The sequence below is a fragment of the Lissotriton helveticus genome, chromosome 3_2 (genome assembly GCF_964261635.1).
Source record: "Lissotriton helveticus chromosome 3_2, aLisHel1.1, whole genome shotgun sequence".
Classification (NCBI taxonomy): Eukaryota; Metazoa; Chordata; class Amphibia; order Caudata; family Salamandridae; genus Lissotriton; species Lissotriton helveticus.
The window spans coordinates 30,629,660-30,647,030 of NC_136062.1; the positions used below are offsets into that span (position 1 = coordinate 30,629,660).

The window sequence follows — 17,371 nt, forward strand, 5'->3', positions numbered from 1 at the left end:
AATAGATTCATATGCATGGATCTTAAGGTGCGCTGAGGGTTGTACCCATGGATTTTTGAGGATATGTACTTTCGGCCAGTCTCATGTAAGGCTTTGAACAGGATACAACCTGTTTTAAACATGGAGCGCTGCTCCACTGGGAGCCAGTGCAGCTCTTTTAGCAGCTGCTTAATGGGACAGTCTCTGCCTTGATGGTAGATAATTTGAGCTGCCTGGTTTTGTATCAGCTGCAGACGATGTTTCTGGGTGCCCCGGAGGCCTAGGTAAATTGAATTGGCATAATCGATTTTTGATAGGATCAAGGAAATGACGATTTAAATGCTAGCCTCTCTGCTGAAAAATCTTCTGATTTTCCTTAGTTTCCACAGTTGAAAAAACAGGCAGAGGTAACCGCTACAATCTGCGTGTTCCTGGGGAGATTAGTGTCGATATGTATGCCTAGGCTTTTTATCGAGTTCTCCAGGGCAGGGTGGGGCCTAGCTCAGCAGGCCAATGGGCAGGGGTCCCGTGCTTAAGTTTATTGTTAAGGATGATGATTTCAGTTTTTTCGGAGTTTAGTGTTAATTGATTATTGCTCATCCAATTCAAGATAAACAGCATTGAGTTATAGAGGAACTCTTTGGAGTCTGTAGAGTTGTTGACGGAGAAAATCAGCTGCATTTCATCAGCATAGTTGTAAATCTGGACTCCCATCTGGCAGAGCGTGACAATGAGGGGGCAGATATATACATTAAAGAGGTGCGGAAATAAGGATGAGCCCTGGGTACTCCACATTTCAAGTTTACAATACCAGATTTGTACGGTGAGAGCCACACTGAATGTTTCCTATGCTCTAGAAAGGATTGGAACCAATTTAGAGTGGTACCTGCTGCAGCAATGCGGTCCACCAGGATATCATGCTTGACGGTATTGAACGCTGCAGACAGGTCCGGAAGAATCAATGCTTGAGTGCTATCTACATCCGCTATCTACATCAGCCTTTCCCTTTAGATCATCCATAACAGATAGGATAATGGACTCAGAAGAGTGGGCTGCGCGGAACCCTGCTTGAAGCGAGTCTAAGAAGTTGGTGTCTTCTATAAAGGTGCTGATAATTTTAGCTACATGTGTCTCTAATACTTTGGCCGGAAAAGGGAGAAGGGATATCGGCCTATAGTTATCCAGCCTCTGAGTTTCGACACCTTGTTTTTTCTAAAGTGGAATAATCACTGCTTCTTTAAAAGCTGGTGGAACTGTCTCTTGGGTTAAGAAAAGAATCAGAAGAGAGAGTATGGTCTCTGCGAATGCTGCGAATATAGATTTTTTTATTTAAGGGCGACAGGCATCGTTAGGGGAGCCGTATTTTAATTTGTTTAGATATTCCAAGAACTGTACTCTGCTTAGACATGGAAGGGTGGTCATGGTGTCGACAATGGAATTTATTTTCTGACCGATTTTCCACCTCTTTGTGTTTGTTATCTATGGATTGCTAAATTTTCTTATTTGTTTTTAAAAGAGATTGTAGAGCTATCATTTGTATAAAGGGTATATAAGCTCCTAACACATGGATATTACGGAAAAGTGGAATGTTTTGATCTGTTATTGTTTCGAGAGATGACATACTACCAGCACCCCAAGAGGATCTGGTCATGTGGTCATCCATTGACCACTTTGTGGTAGAAGTGAAGGCTGAAGATGGACTATGTGGAATACACAATATTTTATTCTAAGAGAAAGTGATAGTTTGTAATACGAGCATCAGATCTGTTTGACCTGAAAGCAATTAAGAGGGTCACATGCATTAATCCCTCCCCTAGCAACAAAGATTACTGGGCTGTGCTCATCTACACAAGAGCACTGCGTGCCCATCGCCAGACATTAAGTGCTCCTGTGGTCACAACTGCTACATGTGAGAAATGAAGAGAGATGTCATGGGACATATCACAATTTATTGGGCAAACAGATACTTTGAAGTAGAGGCAAAAAAAGTTAGATTGATGCAGATTCGGAGGATTTGTCAGATTACAGCTTCTCATCTACACAGCTGCCTTCAGACAAACATGGCAAACACAACAAGATGATGGACGGAGAGTTGAAACTTTTCAAACACTCACCCCCAAACAGATATGGGTTTAATCCATAGTTATTTTGCACGCCACCTCGCCCCAGTTTGGACCCAGTCATATACAAATCTGTCTTGACCCTACTCCTCATGGGAAAAATCCAGTGCAAACTGCCAGGCAAGGTCCTTTTATTTTGGGATGTTTCTCCAGACAGACATAGCACACCTCTTCTTGCCTGACAAAGAAATATGCAGCCAGCAACATTCAGAAGAGTGTGTAAAGAAAGTGCAACATTCAGAAGACTGTGTCAAACTATGTAAAGAAAGTGTATCTGTTGGAATGGCAGTGGCATCAGCTATTGTGGTACCCTTCTAAGAACCAAAGATAATATATTTTTATTGCCAAGGTAACAGTTGAGCACTGGAAAAGCCAACAGGTCTGGATTTAAATGGCAACCTTTTGACTTTGTCAATGTTTATTTTGATTTGTCATGGTGTGTGTAAAAAGAACTTGGAGAGCTGCAGGCTCTCGAACACCACATAAAAATAAAATGGCTAAAAGCTCAAATATTTCTACGGTCTCAAAAGCATACGTTGCCATAGTTGTCCCTGTCACTGAAGGGAACTACTTTGTGTGTGGATGTGCTCAGAATGTCATCACTCATATTGAAGTTGGACAGCGGTTAAAGTGGGCTGTACACTGTAACTAGGGAAAGAAAAATGTCAGTGACAACAGACCAATGAATGAATAGGAATTGACAGAATGATTGAAATGTCCTTTGAGTACGTATACTATATGCATAATTTTTGTAAAATCGAATTGTCTCAGATAATCCTATACCTGGAAAATGATAAAGAAGAAAATAAAGTTAAAAGCTCATCTAACTCACAAATACAAGGTGACGGTTCATTACTGCAAACAGGGATAGCTTTACTTCCAAGACTGTCAACAGTTGTTGACAAATCAGCGTGTGTCTGTCACGATTCGCTCCCTGTGCTCTCGTGCCCACCACCAGGGGGCTGAATTGTGGGTCTTTCCAGTGTTCTAATATGCCTCCAGACACTCCCTTGTATGCATATCCTGACTTCCAGGAATTTGGACATCATATAGGAATTGACATCCATTCCCAATTCATGCCGGGTTTTGTGAAAGCCAGCCTGCTTATACTTGAAGCCAGCCTACTCATGCCTGAAACTCCAATACCCAGAATTCCCTGCTCACTGTTTTGTCTCCAACCCTGCAGGCCAAGGATGGGTGGAGGAATTCAGCTCACCTGTGGCTGGCTGCTGCTAGCCTGTTCACACCTGATGCATATGATTACTGTGAGCTCTTTTAAGCCCCAGCTCCCTCCAGGTAAAGGTTGGTCATTGTAGCTGTTTACCGGTGAGATCAATCCTTGTTTCCTGTGCTCCTGAGCTTTTGCTGTTCTTGCTTTCCTGAGCTTTAATTATGCCTTGTTCCTGACCTGCTGCTGTTTTCCCTGTTCCTGAATTAGCACTGCCTGCAGTGCTACCCTGACCCCATAGCCTTAGTATTCCTTGTTCCTGAACTGCAGCAGTTTCCCTTCTCCTGAATTAGCACTGCTTGCAGTGCTACCTCGTGTCCTGAGTTCCTGAGCTATTGCTATTCCTTATACCTGAATTAGCACTGCCTGCAGTGTTACCTTGTTTCCTGAGTTCCTGAGCTATAGTTATTCTTTGTTCCTGGGCTTAGCTATTTCTTGTTCCTGATTTGCACTGCTTGCAGTGCTCTCTTGACTCCTTGTTTCCTGAGCTGTAGCTATGTCCTGTTTCCTTGAACCAGTATTGCCTGCAGTGCTACCTTGACTCCTGAGCTCTAGTAATTTCCCTGTTCCTGAACTAGCACTGCCTGCAGTGCTGCCTTGACTCACGAGCCTTCGCTCGCTTCTTGTTCCTGCCCCAGCACTGCCTTCTATGATACTTTGTTTTCTTGAATCCTTAACCTGCACTGTTCTAGTATACCCTTGTAGCCTCCCCTTTTGTATATCCCTTTCCAGTCCCTGCCTTTCTTCCCATTTCATTGGTTCCAGTTCCTAGTTTGCTGTCTTTCTATTCTGCTGTCTTACTTCTGTTACCTTGTATGTTTGTTACTTGCTTTCTGCCAAGTGTGCCCTGTGATTTCCTTCCTTTCCTGTTAAGCACTCCTCTTTGCTAGCTCCTTGTCTATTGTGTTTAGTTCTACCCCTTTGCTGTTACTGCCTTGCGCGTTCCTGTTTGATCGCCAGGATCCGTGGGCTCAGCTGACTACCTAGGTGGTGTTTCTTGTTCAATGTGAGTTTTGTTTTTGAGTTACATTTATAACATCACTATAGGTATAAGCTCCACAGACCCTGCCTTTGCATGCATATCCTACATGTGGGTATTTGCAGTCAGTATCTGTAACAGCAATTGCGGGTAAGAAACTTACTGAACTTCAGTCTTACCATGTGGAGCTCCTGAGTGCTTTATCCCACACCCCCCTTTATTGTTAATGTTGTTTCATATATATGTCTTGCACATTCATCCTGGGTGTAGTTATTCTGAATGCTAAATTGCCTTGTGAGTGCCCTTCCTTTCTGAGTCTTACCCATCTTGTTCACTTGTACAGGCTTCCCCTTTTGATCCCTTTTTCTCCTCTGACTCCCTGTATGATCCTGGGCAGCGCTGGACTCCCCTTCCTGTGTAAGTTTTCTACCCAGTTCCTAGTCCTTGCCCAAGTCCCTGACTGTGTTCCCCACATAGTCCCGGACAGTCCCTGACAGTGTCATGCAAAGACTACAAGAAGTGGCATTATGAACCCCCCTTTAGCAGCTTGAGTGGGGTCAGGGTGGTTGCCACCAGGCATTTCAGATTAACATAAACCATTTTAATGTTTGTTTTTAGGTCTTTTAAATTTTGTGAGAGATGGTTGGTGTCCTATAAGATGCAAATAAATACCACCGCAAGAGGATAGTCTGAGAGTGTTGTATAGGGTGGGAGAACAAATGGAACAACAGGACATGGAAAGAATAGGGTGATGGGAGGGGGGATAAGAAAGGGATGGATGATGGAGGGAGAGAAGGGTGGATGGAAAAAGAGAAGCATAGTTGGGTGGATTTAATGAAGGATAGATGGATGGAGAGCATGATGGATGTCTGGGCAGGGAAAAGAAGGATGGATGAAGAAAGATGGGAAAAAAAGACAGAAATAGTTATTGAGTGAAGGAAGGAAAAAGACTGAAAACAAAAAATCTAGGAAAGGAAGGAAATGTCAGAATTTCCTTGGGGACGGTTGTCCCCTGAATGACTCAGTATTGTCACCAGTGAGCCATGGGCCCCAGACCAAGGAAGGAAGTGGGCACCCTGGCTGGTGCTTGAATCAATCAATCAATCAATCATTGCATTTATATAGCGCACTACTCACCCGGAGGGTCTCAAGGCGCTAGGGGAGGGGGGGTCCGCTACTGCTCAAACAGCCAGGTCTTGAGCTGCTTCCTGAAGGCGAGGTGGTCCTGGGTCAGGCGGAGGTGGGTCGGGAGGGAGTTCCAAGTCTTGGCGGCCAGGTAGGAGAAGGACCTTCCCCCTCTGGTGGCTCTTCGGAAGCGGGGGACGGCGGCGAGGGCGTGGCCGGTCGATCGAAGCTGGCGTGTGAGAGCGTAGAAGTTGAGGCGGCTGTTGAGGTATCCTGGGCCTTGGTTGTGTAGGGCTTTGTGTGCGTGGGTGAGGAGACGGAAGGTGATTCTCTTGTTGACCGGGAGCCAGTGCAGGTCTCTCAGGTGTCCGGAGATGTGGCTGCGACGGGGGATGTCCAGGATGAGTCGTGCTGAGGCGTTCTGTGTCCGCTGGAGTCTCTTCTGGAGTTTGGCGGTGGTACCGGCGTAGAGGGAGCTGCTGTAGTCCAGACGGCTGGTGACGAGGGCCTGGGTGACCGTCTTCCTGGTCTCGGTGGGGATCCACCGGAAGATCTTACGTAGCATGCGCAGGATGTTGAAGCATGACGAGGAGACGGCGTTGATTTGTCTGGTCATGGAGAGGGAGGAGTCCAGGATGAAGTCCAGGTTGCGTGCGTGGTCTGTTGGTTTGGGTGCGCTGCCCAGTTCGGGGGGCCACCAGTAGTCGTCCCAGGCGGAGGGTGAAGATCCCAGGATGAGGACTTCCGTCTTGTCCGAGTTCAGTTTCAGGCGACTGTTCATCATCCACTTGGCAACGTCTGTCATCCCTTCGTGTAGGTTGGCTCTGGCGGTGGTGGGGTCGTTGGTGAGGGAGAGGATCAGCTGGGTGTCGTCGGCGTAGGAGATGATGTTGAGGTTGTGTTGGCGAGCGAGGGCTGCGAGGGGGCTCATGTAGACGTTGAAGAGGGTTGGGCTGAGCGAGGAGCCTTGAGGAACGCCGCAGATGACTTCGGTGGCTTCTGATCTGAATGGGGGGAGGCGGACTCTGTGTCCTTCCGGCGAGGAAGGAGATGATCCACTCCAGTGCCTTCTCCTGGATTCCGACGTTGCTGAGGCGCTGCACTAGGGTGCGGTGGCAGACAGTGTTGAAGGCCGCGGAGAGGTCTAGGAGGATGAGGGCCGCTGTTTCTCCGTTGTCGAGCAGTGCTCGGATGTCATCGATGACTGCGATCAGGGCAGTCTCGGTGCTGTGGTTGGCTCGGAATCCAGACTGCGAGAGGTCGAGGGATCCGTTCGTCTCGAGGAAGGGGGCCAGCTGCTTGTTGACGGTCTTCTCGATGACTTTTGCAGGAAACGGGAGCAGCGAGGTGGGGCGGTAGTTCTTGAGGTCGGTGGGGTCGGCTGATGGCTTCTTAAGTACAGCGCTGAGTTTGGCGTGCTTCCAGCTCTCCGGGAAGGTAGCGGTGTCGAAGGAGGTGTTGATGATATTCCGCAGGTGGGGTGCGATGACAGCGTCGGCCTTGTTGAAGACGTGGTGAGGGCATGGGTCGGTCGGAGATCCGGAGTGGATGGAGTTCATCGTGCGGACGGTGTCTTCGGTGCTGATCGGGGTCCAGGCGCGGAGGATGGTGGTGGGGGGCGGTGGTTCGGTCGTGGCGTGCGTCGGTTGAGTGCTGAAGCTGTTGTGTATGTCCGCGATCTTGTTGTAGAAGTAGGAGGCGAGGGAGTTGCAGAGGTCTTGTGAAGGGGTGATGTCGTTTTTTCTGGCGTTGGGGTTGGAGAGCTCTTTGACGATGTTGAAGAGTTCCTTGCTGTTGTGTGCGTTGTTGTCCAGTCGTTCCTTGAATGCATTTTTCTTGGTGGCGTGAATCAGTTGGTGGTGTTTTCGGGTGGCGAGCTTGAGGGCAGTCATGTTGTCCTGTGTTGGGTCTCTGCGCCAGGCTTTCTTGAGGGCTCGGCAGTTCCTCTTGGAGCTCTTGAGTTCGTCGGTGAACCATGGGGCTTTCTTGCTGCCGGGTCTGCTAGGCGGGGTCCTCAGAGGGGCGAGGTCGTTTGCGCAGTTGCTGATCCACTTTGCGAGGTTGGTGGCCGCCTGGCTGGGGTTCGTTGCGCCGGTGGGAGGGTTCTTGCTCAGTGAAGAATAATACAACACAGCAATAATCAGACTTCTGTGAGCCCCTCAGGCCTCTGAGCTCCAGTGCTACAGGCCCTACGAGACCTACGCCCCTTGAAGGACTGCGGGCATCACTTGTCTCGACTGCTGGCTTATTGCAATTTGAGATATGGTTTAAAGTGGGGGTTGATTTTTCTGGCTACAAGGTATGTGGTAAGGCACCGTGACGATTTTCAGCAAAAGAAAACATTTACACCAAGCTGCCTTCTTCCCCCACCACCTAAACACACACCATGCTAACACACACCATGCAGACAGACAGACAGACACACACACACACACACACACACACACACACACCCCGCAGGAATATGGCACTGACGACTGACGAAATGTAAAGCAGGTAGCATGCAGGCTGCTTGGTGCTGAGTTTCAGAGCTGTGTTAGACTGTCAGCACAGAGAGGGAGACAGTCATGTGTATTTTATAGAGTTTGGTACAATAAGGATAGCCGGTCTAGAGACAGCACCTGCCTGTACTGCCACACTGCATTCACGCGCTGCAGAGAGAGAACGTGTTGCGTAGCGCGCTATTGCTCAATTTAGCTGTTGAAACACTTTCAACTTTGCATTTCAGTAACTTCAACATGCAAGCAACGGGCATTGCTTCTGCTACATAAAATTAATTTTCAAAAACTGCCAGCTGCTTCCATGTGCTTAAGCTCTGCATAACACCACCAGGCTCTCATTCTAGCACAAAAGAGCATAGCAGACATAATAAAAAGACAGCAGCAAGTTGTGACTGATGAGAAACAGTAGAAAGCGTCTGCTTAAAAGCCCCTTTAAAATGAGGACAAAATCTATTTCAAGTAAATAACTTACTTGTTCGGCTTTAGCAAAGGATGTCGCAGGTTCCGCAGATTTAAGGGGGTCAGTCCTGAACTTTGAAGGGTTACTTATGCAGCTCTTCCTTGCGTGTGACTGCCACTTCTCATGTCCATTTAGAAGCAAGGCACTCGGCCAGCCCCTTCCTGTTCCTCTGCTATTTGCTGACAACCTGCCCTTTGGCTGCATTCCAAGCTCCGCCTTGTTGCACGTTCGCAGAGTGTACACCCTTGACGGTGACAAGCCCTGCAATCTTTAAACCACTAAGTACGAAACTTGAACTAATAAATATAGATACTAGGGCTGCCGACTTTGTAACTAGAGAACCGGGTTCGAGTCCCGGCGTCGGCTCACCGTCAGGTAATTCTTGACACATCATTTAATCTCCCCGTGCTTTAAAATGAACGTGACCTTGTGTAATATAACTGGTGCTCCTGTAAAGTGTTCCAACGCCCTTTGGCTGAGTGCACGATATATGAAACTACAAAAGCAACGCAGGAGTGCTCTGAAACAATTCCTTGAAATGCTGTACACAGTTACCTCTTAGAAAGCATGTATCAGCTGGCGTCACTTCTGGAATTTTGTCCCTCATGCCATCATTTTGGATTTGCTGCCAACCTGGCTTGCCTGCCTTACCCCTGCCCCAGGCGCGGAGCTAAATGTTTTAATGACTTCCTTATTTGTCACAAAGGGAATAAGTACTGCCATTGATTATTGTCAATGCCTGATAAAAAGATTTTAAGAAATAAAAAAGTAAGCAAAACGTTTCGTTTTACTGGACAAGGTTCTAAGTATACTGGTTACAGGGAGTCCCGAAGATAAAGTCATGAAGAGTTTAAATGCTTGATTGTCTGTCGATATCAGGAAGCCGAAGCACTTCCCTACAGTTATGAGAAATGTCTCTGGTCGTAAGAAAACAGTGTCACTGGGTCAGTGTTGCTAACAGGAAATGTAAAAACAGCCCTAGTCTCAGGGCTACCAGGGATTGTTCCTCTGTCTTTTATGACCAGACCAGCCTAGCCTAGCTCTGGCTAAAAGTCTTGCCTAGTGTGACCTAACACTCCTGTTGCTGGCATGCTTTGAGTCTGCTGCGTTTGTTGCACATCCAGAGGTGGTTTGCAAGGAAGTGCAGTGTGCACCGCAGAGGAGGAACGGGTGGATTTCAGCGACATGACTTGCCCAGGAAATAACAGTGATCTGGTACAGTGACCATTTTCTAGTCAGGCATGGTAAAGGGCCCAGTAAAACACTATTATTAGCTCACCACTCATCAGTGACAAGTGCCATGGGCTTCAGTACGCACCTGCTTTTTCTAACTACAAAACACGTGTAAAATATATTGCCTCTATATCTCTCTGCCTCATTCTAGTCATTGCTTATGAGTTGATCCACCTCACTGAGACGGGAAATCTACAGGAATGCTGAAAATGAAAGCCCGCCCAGCCTGCTGGGTGCCATAAAGAGGCTTTTATCCCCAGCATCCTCCTGTTTTGTTCCTGTCTGGACTGAGACGATGACTGCAGGAGCAGGACGAGATCATGGCCAGGACTTGAACTCTCGTTCCTGTCGTTGGATTGCTCTTCAAGCTTATTCCCTGCTATATTTGAGCATAACCCAAAGTGGATGTATATTTTCAATCAATTACAACTCTGATTTAATTCGAATTTGGCGGAAGAGTTGGACTCGTTCTTCTGCTTGGCTTGAAGCTGTACAAGAGGTTGGCAGAAGACTGCTATGTTTTCTTTTGCATTTTGAATCCTTACTGATAAGTTATTACCAAATATTTGGCTGGAATTTCTTGTCGATTTTCTGCTCCATATCCTTTATTGAGGAAAGAACATTGGTAGAAATGACAAGTGCACATGCGCAGTACATGAAAATTGGACAGCGCATGTGCACACTTTATTTTTAAGAAACCAGGAAGGCAGGCAATTTGGAACGCCTTGCTATAAAGTCTTTGGAGGCCACAGAGTTCTCATTATAAATGTAGTTCTGAAGGTTGTGAGTGCTGGTTTCCTGTTCCTGGGTCCTCTTGTTAATAACCATGTGAAAGCAATACAGGGCAAGGAGGCATGCTTCTTGTTCCGCCTCAAACGGCTCCAGGTTAGATCTCCTTCACCCAAAAGAAGTAAACCTACGTTTAGAGAGGTGAAGAAAAGTACGATTGAATGGATCGTTTAGGTGGCATTGGCAGATTTAGAGCAGAGAAATAGCTCTATTTATGACCATGGGAAGAGACCGGCTGTGTTGTCAGACTCCGAAGTCTCTGGATCAAAACGCATGGAGAGGGAAGGTTCCCCTGAGGATCAAAGGGGCAGGTATGGGAGTAAAGACCTCAGCCCTTTTATTTTATCTCTTCTAAGAGGTAATATGGGGATTCTGACTCTGGAGGAGCTTGGTGCCCTGACAGAGACTGTGCGTCACCAGTTTCTATGTTTTCCACAACATTTATTTATTTATTTATTTATTTTTTAACATTTAGTATAGCGCGAACAAATGCCCGGAGGCGTCTCGGCGCTGTAAACTGCAGGCTCTCCTAACTTTGGCTTCTGGACTCTAGAGGTTAAACAGCCATGTTTTCAGCTGCTTCCTGAATACAAGCAAATTAGGGCTGGATCTTATGGTTTGCGGGAGTGTGTTCCACAATTTCGGGGCAGCCACCAAGAAGCGTCTGTCTCCCCAGTTAACCAATCTAGTGCGTGGTACTACCAGATCGTTCATCTTAGCGGACCGAAGTGGCCGAGAAGGCTGATATGGGATAAGATGATCTCTCAGAAATTGTGGGGCCTGTTGGTGTAGTGTTTTATATACAATGCACAAGGTTTTAAACTTTATTCGATTTTTTACAGGCAGCCAGTGAAGATCTCTCAGGGTGTTCGTTATTGGCTTAAATCTCGGAACACCTGAGAGTAGCCTGGCCGCCGCGTTCTGTACAAGTTGCATTTTTTTAATAACTCTAATTTGAGCGTTGGCAAACAAGCCATTACAATAGTCTAGTGCCGACAAAACAAGGGCACTTATCAAGGTTCTACCCACAGAGTCAGGGAGAAATGGTAGGATCTATCCATCCTCATGTTTTATTCCTGAGGATTCGTTAATTGGGATTCTGGTAGGAACAAACTCTATGACAGAGGTAGCTTGCCAACAGACAAGAAGTTGGACTTAGCTCTTCAAAAGGTGTATTCTGGTTGTCACTTAGCATTAGGAGCAGGCGTTTAGGGGTATGGACGTTCAAATCCATGGTATCAGAATGTAAGAAATTATTAAAAGCAACAAAAGAGGGAACAGAATACTTTGCTGTTTTAGAGGTGATGGAGAGGCAAATTAATTCCTCTGGTACATATCACTTGATGTTGTGAGACCAGCTGCTTTGGCTAGGGGTGCTTCTACAGCTGCCGGACGTCATTTGTTTCTGAGAGAATGGCATACTGACGCTTCACAGAAATCCTCCGCTCTTAGTATGCCCTTCGAGTGAACACATCTTTTTGAACAGGAGTTAGAAGATAAGATAAAAAGATTTTTTCAAGAAAAGAAACATTCCTCCTCATTTAGGAATCTTCATCAGAATACTTCTTCAAACTTGGGGTGGTGGGTTAAGGAAGAAAATTCTTTCATCAGCCAAAAAGAAAACAACAATGGACATCCTTTAAAAGTTGTGGGGAAAAGTTTCCAGTCCAAATATTCTCAAACGGAAGCAGGGGACTGATACATTTCAAAAACCCTGACTATGCTGTAGATGGCAAAGAGTAACCGGTAGAAGAGAGGATTTAGCACTTCAAAGCACCCTGGGAGGAGTTTGTTTCATGTGGGTAGGCTCACTAAATAATATTCTGCCTCTCCTCTGGACTCCAAAGTAAAGAAGATACTGGGGTCGAATTGTACAGTGAAAAAGTCTGTGTTTGCTCAAGCAATTTAGGATCTCATATTGATTAAAACAGTGACTCCAGAATGGTAATAACCTCAAGCAGGTGAATCATTTAGCCATGGTAATCCACTTCATAATGGAGACACTACAGAGAATCATTATTGCATTTGAAGACTTTAGGGTAACCATAGATAGGAGAGATGCCTTCTTCTACATTCCAGTTGCGAGCAGTCACCAGCGGTCTCTCAGGTTCTGTATCATGGATATCAGTAATGGTTCCAGGTCCTTCCTTTCAGTCTGAGGTTGGCTCCTAGAATTTACATAAGTGGTTCCTCTGTTGGTGATTCAGCTATATCTGCACGGTTGGTCACGGTTTCCATACTTTTATGATTGGCTCCTTCTTTCCCCATTACAGTACAAGCGGTTGAAAGGTTGGGATGTGGTTTTCAAAACTCAGAAGAATCAAGGGTTTCTGATCAATGAGGCAAAGTGTGAGATGGTACCACTCGCAAGATCAAACTTTTATAGGAGCAAGGTCAGGGCAGATTTGGACATGGCCTTCATTCCAGAATCTAGAGCAGTCGCATCCAGCAACGGCTGTCGACAATCCTAAGCATGTCCCAAGCACCTATGACAAGCCGTCGGTTAGATGCTCAGTGGGGCAAGATGAGATAATAAGTGACTAAATGATTGTGGGAAGTTTTGCAAAAGGTGCAATATTTTTCTGCAAAAAAACAGACATTGAATTGCAATGTAAGTGTAATAAGAATTAAGGCATGTTGTATGATGGACCTTTGTTGCATCATTAATTTCATTATTTGGGTTGTACATTTATGTGAGGAATACACTTCCTGCAAAAAGTCCTGTTTTACATTTTTTACATCTATGACAAACCGTCAGTTCACTAAGGCCATCACCAGGTTTTGCATACATCACCTGAAAGGATGTGGGACTGGTGTTGTAAGTATAGTGAACAACGTTCGGCAGAGCCAAAACCTGTCTGATGACTTTACACGTAATTTGGAAATTTAAATTGCCGAAATAAACCAGAGTGCCTGTGTTGACCCTAACATATTGCATCCCTCATGACATGTTCAGTGACTGCATTGATAACATGCCTAATGGCATTGAAACGCCATCATAGATAACAACTCTGTGCATGGTGAGAACACGAGTTAGTTATACCTACTTGACATATCTATCTAGAATTTTGGTGGTTTTGTCAGTTTAAATCGTTATGTTTTACTAACATTTTCACCTGACTATAATGACTCATTAACCATTGTTTTTTCAATGAATTTCAATTTTTTTCTAATGTAAGGATAACATTCCTAGCTTTACATTTTTTCAGTGAAATATATATTTCTCCTAATGTACAGTACATGCCTTTGGAATTTGCAGTGTCCGAACAGCAACCTTTGGTTGCAGCGCACTATAAGGCAGCAATTGGCATTGTTTATGAAAGCTCTTCAGTATCATATTCGACTACCACCGGACGATTAATAATAGGAATTGAAGTCTACACTGTAAATATAGTCGTTTTCCTAAGAAGTTGCGTGGGCCTCTCCTGGAACAAAGAAAAACATCCTGCAGAAAGTCACAGCTCCAAATGTTAATGCAAAGCTAAAATAGTAAAAAAAAAAATTTTTTAAATGACTCGCCTTTTTCAATCAAATTTCACCAACTCTCAGTGTTTGACACTATTTATGAATGGGAAGTGCCCTTATGTATGAGATGCATGAAACCACTAACAAACTGCAGGTGAATACCAAAGTGGAACTCGCTAATGTTGCGCTGCCGGAAACAACAGGTGGCCTGTGTCACAAGTCTTTTCCTCCACAGAGCCTGCCCTGGTAACCGGCACTGTGGTGAGCAATTGGGACGAAGTAACAGGATCATTATGCATGGGGATATTTACCTTCACAGAGGTCATGTGTTAAAAATAATTGGTGAATGTGTTTTTTAACCTTTAGGAAGCGAATGAGATACTCAAAACACGTTTTGCAGACCTAAGATTTTCCAAGTGGGTATGTGATTTGGATATATCATCATAAATGAAGGATATATGTAAAAAATGCCCTGTACAGTGCCTTGGATGTAGTTCATTTTATTCAGTTATAATTGTGTTAACCAAACTACGATTACATACATTATTACAATGGGTATATATGCCATTGTTTAATATCACAAAGCCTTTTCTTTACATGCATTGAAGAACAGATGACTGGCAATTACCCACTATAGCAGATACCCTCTATGACTGCTTGGAAGTTTGCAAAAAATAGGAAGGCACTGAAACATGTTTGTAAAGTTTTTGATTAAAAAGTCTATTGTGGATCAGTCTGGTTAAACAAGAAGTTGATGCAGGGCGCATCTCTTCACTGAGCAGGTCAAAATGGAAAAAAATATAATAACTCATTATTATTATTTTATTTTTCTGTTGTTGCTCAGCTGGGTAGGGGTGGGCTGGGTTGGGCTCTGACAGAGGAGCTGGAGGAAGAGTAGTTCGCACTCTCAAGTGCACATGACGGTTTGGCCAGCCGTCTCAGTCGGCCAAGCTACCATGCACACTTGGCATGTTTTCCACCCATGCTGCATTACAGCCTGGGAGGAGAAAATGCCCAGGCTCCCTGTCCCCGTCTGAGCACAGAATCATGGCACTCAGACCACTCACAATGCTGCATTCCTTAGGGGAGCCTGGAAACCTGGGAGATTCCTGTTCCTGCCCTGGAAGCAGGCAAATAGGAGTGGCAGCGGCACACAGGTAAATGTTTAATTTTCTTTTTCATTCATCCCCTGCGACCCACACCCCCACTGGTGTTAAATAGCAGCCGCCACTGAGTTGATGTGCAAGTTGACGTGCAATAAAACAGTGATAAACTGGCATAAAATTAAAAAAAGGCATAGTATTCTGGGTCAGATCGTCACAGATGGCGGTTCCTCAACATTTTAATCAACTTTGTTTACAATGTGGTTTGAGCCTAACTGATGTAAAATACAATAGATTAAGTGTGCTAAGCCACCTATCATGAGTCAATGAAAAGAATCTGGAACATCTGTGTCAGAAATTATTAAAACACCTGCAAAATTGCTAATAGTGAACTCTGAATGAGGACAGCTATAAATACTTTTGAGCTTAAATGGGAGAAATAAATGCTTCTTTCTTTGAGACAGACCTCTAAAATAAGCTATTTTTCCAAGGCAAGAGAGCCCTAGAGTCGGGGCGTGGCTTAAACGTCCATAGCGTAGGATGCACTGCGCAGTGGTCCAGGGAATGGCCGATTATCCTGAGGTACTTATTGCCTGAAAAGTTTGCCCGACACAGCGGAACAGGCAGTGTCCACCCGATGAAGCTGCTGAATGAGTGACATTAGCCCCTTCCATGCTCATGACGAGCTCAGCTCGTCATGCAGTACACTGCTCGTGTGCTGATGACGAGCTGAGCTCGTCATGAACAATGGGAAAAAATGAGTGCCAGCGCTGAGGGGGAAATGCTGTAGCATTGATGGTGTTAAGAATAAATGGCAGTTGAGTTGAGTCTCGCTTCCTTCTTGCATCAGTTGTGATGTAGATGAGCAGCGGCTCCCACAGGACTGACTCTGGGAGAAAGGGGAGATTGGCCTGGTCGCCACAGGGACTGCAGCCTGAACATTGCAAGGAGTTGTGGCTGGAGGTGTCCATCGCCCCCGGAAAGTAAGTGCAGTGTTGCGTCGTTATGAGAGCACACCATGTGAGTCGTCTGAGGGAACGGGATTTCAGGTGTTCCCCTGCAGGCGTGCTGCCAGTGGATTGTCCTGATGTCTGGCATCAGGAAGTTAATAAAATTAACCAGTGGGACAGGTGTGGTAATTTTAGAGACCCTGAGTTTAAATTGATACATGTGTTGGGATGCCCTCCCACCGGCTTCCCACACGGCGCCGAGTCTGCTGCTGTTCGGCGGCTGCCATGCCAGTTTTGCTGTTTCCGGAGGGCTTTCTTCTGCGTATTGCATCTGCGGGAGCTCCCCCAGCATGTCAACTGGAGTAGGCCCTCCAGTTGTTCATGAAAGCCACCATCAAGGAGGTCAGGCAAGCTCCTGTGGCCCAATATAAGCGCATGTCTGAGAGGAGGAAGGCCGAGTTTCACACTTTGACTGCTGGTGAGCTGTGTCGAAACTTACGCGCATCATCTGCCCATCCTCTACAGTGGTCAGTCTCTGCTGCCAGGGCCGTCTGCTGCTACGTGTGAGTGCCTGTGGCCCCCGGGTTGCATTCTCTGCCCCACCCAAACCTGCTGATGTGCTACAAAGTGTAAGAGAGTGAGAGTACCCCACGTCTGTCCCTGGGCACGGCTGCCACCCCACCATGTCTTCCATCCTGGCCCTTGAACCATTTGCTATCCCTGGGACTCTACTGACACAGGCTGGTTGGTGAAAGGCGTGGGTGGAACGCCTTGAGACCTACTTCAAACAAGAGACCCACATCAAACAAGGTCACAGTGGGAACCACGGAGGTGTCTCAAGCTATGGGGGATGGGGAGAGGGATGGTCAGCAGTATTTTTCATCCCCATGCAGCAAATTAATTGTTGGCTATAGATCCTGACCTTTGGAGCCACGCTAAAACACAACCATGCCAGCTGACAGCTTTCTAGCACCTCCAACTTTCATGCATTTTTATGGAGTGGGTTCAACATTGGCCATTGACCAATGCATGCACACTCTACACCCTGATACTCTTGAGTATTTCTTTTAATCCGCAGTGTTGGGGGGGGTTCCGAGTTGGCTAATAGTCACGCCACGGAATGCAACGCATTTAATGAGGTGATACAAGGGATGTGCATTAAGATTACAAATGGTGTTAAGCTGGTGCTACACAAACAAATATCAAAGGAAGAAGGCAGGAATAGGGATTTAGAGTCACAAGTGATAGCTGAAACAAAACTAACAGGTTCATTATGCAGTGCTAGTAAGAAATATGATGATTTGGTTGGTCGCCTTCAGGGACAGAGAATATATAGCAAGCCAGCATATAGGGGGTGTCAGGGCAGGACGCTTACTTGCATGGTTGGTACATGGTCCAATAGCACGTTGACCAATATATGCAATCCATTGATCAGAAAA

General features: G+C 45.9%; 1 protein-coding gene across 1 annotated transcript in view; it reads right to left on the bottom strand.

The window, feature by feature from the left end:
- SQOR (sulfide quinone oxidoreductase) overlaps window positions 1–8,664 on the bottom strand; it is a 186,357-nt gene extending 177,693 nt beyond the window's left edge. Inside the window, exon 1 of the mRNA XM_078684768.1 lies at window positions 8,405–8,664. The gene's annotated coding sequence lies outside the window, so the exon portion shown is untranslated. The remainder of the gene's footprint in view (window positions 1–8,404) is intronic.
- Between the last annotated feature and the right edge of the window lie 8,707 nt (window positions 8,665–17,371).